The sequence below is a fragment of the Pholcus phalangioides genome, unplaced genomic scaffold, assembly GCF_987345545.1.
Source record: "Pholcus phalangioides strain wild (caught in Gottingen) unplaced genomic scaffold, Ppha-v1.0 ptg000001l_1, whole genome shotgun sequence".
Lineage (NCBI taxonomy): Eukaryota > Metazoa > Arthropoda > Arachnida > Araneae > Pholcidae > Pholcus > Pholcus phalangioides.
Genome location: NW_028301594.1, coordinates 5710020 through 5715550, shown reverse-complemented (window position 1 = coordinate 5715550; position 5531 = coordinate 5710020). Strand labels below are relative to the sequence as shown.

At 38.9% G+C, this 5531-nt stretch overlaps 1 non-coding gene across 1 annotated transcript; it reads right to left on the bottom strand.

Annotated features, from left to right (window-relative positions):
* Nucleotides 1-1850: 1850 nt before the first annotated feature.
* TRNAE-CUC (transfer RNA glutamic acid (anticodon CUC)) lies at nucleotides 1851-1922 on the bottom strand. The gene has a single exon. It is a non-coding gene; the product is annotated as a tRNA-Glu (tRNA).
* Between the last annotated feature and the right edge of the window lie 3609 nt (nucleotides 1923-5531).

The window sequence follows — 5531 nt, the reverse complement described above, 5'->3', positions numbered from 1 at the left end:
CTATAAATATCCAAAAATAATTTGATTTTATTCATCACTGATTACAGAAATTAAAGCACATTTATAACGCGTTAAGAAGAAAAAAATTACCGGAAACCGAGTCACATGGTCACTATGTGGAGAAGGGGGGGGGGGCGCACATCAAATTGTCAAATGAAGGAGTCACTCTTCAAAAAGTTTTGAAATCGCTGTCAACTTAAGCATCGCATATCGGAGAAAAAAGAAAAATGTGCCCCACACAATTAAGGGATGCCGCACTTTTTTTTTTATTAAAAGAATGGAAATTTGCCTTTCATGTATCGTATTCTTGCTTAAATTTGAATTTCATGTATCCACATCGACGCTGCCATTTTCAAAAATATTAATTTTGGAGACATTTTTTTTTAAAAAACACACTCCCCCCCCCCCCACCCAAGAAATTGACCGCGAACATCCTCGTAAAACAACCAAAGATGACTGATTTTTTTTTTTCTACGTACATATTCACCTAAGTGATCACCTTCACGTGAAGTGTATCTAGAACCCGGACGTTCAGGTAAAATGTCATAAATGCCCCTTTTTTGCCCATTTTCACACTTTTTTTTGTATAAAAATGCCTTTTTTAAATTTTTCCTGCCATAAACGCCGAAAATTGGGCCTAGGATGCCTAAAATGCCTGAAATTGGTCTAATCACGAGAGTCCACTAACATTTTATTTTTGGCATGAAATCAATTTAACTTTAATATTAATATGCAGTTATTATAAACTACAACTGAAACAGTAAACGGATTAAGTGCAACACATTTTTTAGCTATTTTTGGACACCTTAGCTCTTTTAGTTACTTTGCTTCCATGAGTTATATATAAATGCCTTTCAGAAACTGCCTATTTCAAGCATTTTTAATGCTTTTTTTTTTTGCCTGCCTATTTTTTCCATTTTTGGTGCCTGAAGTTCCGGGCTTTACTTATACAAATGCCTTTTTAATACAATGGGCTTCTCGAGACAAAATTCTCATCCGTGCGAGATATTTCTTCGAGACACCCCTCTGGCGTATAACCCCAAAAGTAAAATGACTCGTAAAACTCGAATATTTGAATATGTCATGCATCAAAACAATTAGTTTTCCTCTACAAATATTATCCCATCAATATACATCTAATTTTTTTTTCCGCAATTTTTTCTTCTTAACCTTGATTTCGCGAACTTTCTATACCCGTGTAGCCGCAGCCATGGGCGGAAATACGGAGGGTGGTGGGTGCATCATCATCATCATGATCCCCCCAGCAATCATCGTGGCCCCCAGACTTTCAAGTCTATCTCCGCCTATGGGCCGCATAACCCTAGACCCGCCCTGAGTACGATATAATCCCTGTTTTCACTTATTCTAGAAGCCAAAATGCTGAAAATCAATTCTGAAAAGTTAGAATGCTATCAATTTAGTTAAATATTGCAATGCTATACACGTACGAAAATTTTCAACTCCATATTTAAAAGTCCATGAGTTAAAATTCTTAAAGATAGTGTTTATCCCAACAAGAAGTAATTAATGCAGGTCCCGCGTCAGTGTAGTTGCATTCTCTTCAAGTTTTATCAAAGAGGTTTCACGAAACTTTTATAGTGCAATCCCGGTATTATATTGATTGTTTCACGTTTCGTAAAAAATCTTTTATCAAACTTTAATAGTCCAAATCCGGTCAACACGCAAACCTGGAAGTTTTTAACCTTACGGCAATTCAACCCATGTTCGATGGAAGCGCTTTGGTGACACCCTCGTGTCGTGAATCGGTAATTGGAAGAAAAACATTTGAGTAAATTTTATGTTCTGAAAACGTAAAAAAATGAAATCGGAAGGAAGAAAAAAAAAATTATTTCCCACACCGGGAATCGAACCCGGGCCTCCTGGGTGAGAGCCAGGTATCCTAACCACTAGACCATGTGGGAATTGATGATACAGGGATATAGTATATTCATAAACAATTTAATAATTGAAAGATGAGCATATATTTAAAATTTTTGATTCTTTTTTTCGTTTTTTATATTTCCGCTGGTGTCATTAAAACACGTTTTGTGAATTATCGAGATTCAGGAAGAATTAAAAAAAAAAAAATCTGGCGATATATGGTTTTGAGAAAGAAGTATAGATGGCAGCACGTATCAAAGAAAAAGTCCATCTGGAAGTGTGCGAAACGTGTTGCGTTTTTAAATGTGGAATATATATATAATTAAGACGTGTTTCTCAACCGCCGGGTGGCGGCCCGATACCGGGCCTGACATCATTCATACCGGGCCGCGAATGATCAGCCGTTTCATTTTCCGTTAGTCTTGTGTTAGACTGCGCCTTCCACTTACAGAAATGAATGAAACCGCGGGCCACGGGCTTGCTAAGTTTGAGAATCACTGTCCTATTGTACCACAGACAGGGCCGCAATTAGGGGTAGTGTTACCAGGCGTCCTCCTTTAGGAGAAGATGCAGTCAGGGCCGTCTTAAGAGTATGGTCCCCGGGCCAAGTGGTTTTTCGGAGGCCCTACCTTACCTGGTATATCCTAGAAAATTTCAACCGGATCTCATTTTTGTGAGGCCCCTCTTCTCTTGATACCAACATTTTTAAACGCAAAAAACATCATCACTGATCGAATCCATCATCCACTAGGCTGAAATTTTCAGCAAAAGTTTCACGGTAAATTAGCGAGTAAATTTAAATAATTTACTTACAGTTTTACCATATTACCAATATGCAAACACCGAACATGGCCCTCGCTCTGTCCCTTGTGGGAGTATTGCCAATATGAACTGAGGGATTAGGGGTCATTCAAGTATTACGTCAGCATCGATTGGGGGGGGGGGTTCCGATTTGCTGACTTTTGATGACGGGGGGAGGGGGTGTTGGATAATGCTTACGTCATCAACCCCCCTTTACGAAAATATGAAATATTCTTAATGGCATCTTACTCGGTGCGCTAAAAACGAGAAAAACCTTCCCCTAGTTTGTGGGCACCTGAACTAACACTCCCCCCCCCCCATTGATAAGTCCTACAGATCCCCCTACAGAGCCACTTTAGTGATATATAAATGTTTCGCAGGTCCAAATAATCTGCCAATGTGTCCGGGCCGCTTAAGTGCTCTGGAACTATGTCGTGAATCACTCAACTGATCCGTAATTATGCCTCAGATCACTTTGGAAATGGGCCGCTTGTAACTTGAGTGATATAGAACCGCACTGGGTGCTGCTTAAGTGCTCTAAAACTGTGCCATATTTCACTCAAGGGATCTCTAAATATGCCACGGATTGCTCAAGTTTTCTGTGAATGTGCCACAGCCCTATTTGAGTGATCTGAAAATGTGCGACTGGCAGCTTAAATGCTCTGGAATTGTGCCACGGGCCACTTAAGCGATCTGCAAATGTGCCGCTTAGTTCATTTTTACAAAATTAGGTTTGAGGGAGAGGCAGGCAGCATCAGATAACCTCCAGGGCCACATTTGGTCCGTGGGCCAAGGGTTTCCCATATAATGGCTTAGAGGGTGGGTCGCAATGAATTTCTCAAAGAGAATTTTGAGTTCTTAGTTTCTGTCTTTTGCTGACAGGGGGGGGGGGGGTATCAGGGTTTTGCTGACTTTTGCTGACAAAGGGGGTGGGAGGAGATCAAAAATGGCTAAAAATTTGCTGACGTAATACTTGAATGGCCCCAGAGCGGTTCGGCTTTAGTTGGGAAAAATTATTCTGGGGTGGTTTAATTTTTTGTAAGAAAAGTGGCGCTGTCTGTTGCAAAAATTAGGGAAAATGACGCAGGTATCTTCCTTTCTGTCTTCAAATCTGGTGACCCTAATTAGAGCCAGTAATTTTTAGCCTTGGGGGGGGGGGGCTCAGAAAAACCACTTTTTTGCACATGGGCCCATGATGCTTTGAAGACTGCCCTGGCTACAGATTAGTGTTACGCCCTACCAGACGCAGACACCTTCATTTATGAGATGTCCCCATTTTGTGATTTTGAGCGTTTCCCCTCCCCATCTACCTCACATTCTCAGGTTTTCTGAATTTCATTCATTTTCTTTTTCTTCCCATAAAAAAGTGCGTGCACGCAGAGGCACATTTATGATTTTTTCCCACCCGCGGGCTGTACGAATTTTGACGCCCTTCTCCTATGCTGGTCTGATTTTGTTGACGACTCAATTCTTCCCAGATTTGCCACATTGGCCACAGCCCGCTTAGTCTACATCACTGTAAATACGCCTCTGTCTCTGAGTCACTCTTTTTTTACTCACATGCTTGAGTATTTTTTTGGTCACTTTCATGATCGCATGCTCTTTTGATCGCTCACATACCCACTAGGTCACTCGTTTGGTCATTCGCATATTTGGGTGCTATTTTTAGCACTGGAATTCTTGTACACTCTCTTTTAGTCACTCCATTACAATGTTCGTGCACTCTCTAGGTCACTCGTTTGGTCATTCACATACTTTTTCCTTCTTTTGGTCCCTCTCATACTCCCGAATTCTCAAGGTCACTCTCTGACCTGATCCCTTGATCTATTCTTTGGGTCACTTTTTGGTCATTCACATGCTTGAACAAATTTATGTCACTCTCTTGGTCACTTACGCGCCTGCGCACGCTTAAATACGGTAATTTGGTACGTAAAATTTCACCCTGAAAAATCTCACGATTTACGTTGTTTCAAAGTTTAGAAAATGTGGTTGTTAGTTTAAATTACATTTTTTGAATTCCATGTGTGTGTGTGAATGGAAATATATCAAAATAAAAATATATATACACACCGAGTTCTCATTTCCGTAGCGAAAGAATTTCGATTTCGAAACTGAAATATCACGTCGACAGATGACGCGTTTTTTCAAGTTATTGTAATTTCTTGCGCATAATCCGCCGATTATGCGCAAGAGATCACTTTTTTTTTATAACCGACATTGTGAAAAGTCGAAAATTGTAATAAATTAAAATAAAAGTATAAAATGTAGTGATAATTATGAAAGTTATCGCGTAAATTATTTGGTATGTCATTTTAGGTCTATTTAAAGAAGAAAAAGAAACATTGTTTTTGAAACAGTTAGTTCAAAACAAATTATCTAACCTGGCACTTTCAAGTACCGTCAGGATATAAAGGGTTAGGAAACATGTGAAGTGACTGCGGATTATGTACCACTTTGTATAACCTGCAATTTTTTAATATTTTCCTGATGAGTGGAAATAAAAATAAATATCTTCAAAATTTAATTGGCAAAAATTATTTTTGGAATATACATAGAATAGTATAGAAAAGTTGAAATTTTTTCCACCTTGACTAACAACTTCGTCATTGCTCAATACGTAATTCATTATTGTTGGATAGAATTTGCATCTCCCGATTGTACGCAGCGTAACATTTTAGAGTGGGTTGTAGCGTAATATATAATGTACACTAACGAGTAATTTTTTTTTTTACAAAGTTTATAAAATAGTATTGCTGTAATTGGGAATTACAAATGAAAAAAGTTATTATTCAAACGTGTAGCACGAGAATATGAATTTCGAAACTGAAAATGTAATATCACGCCAACAG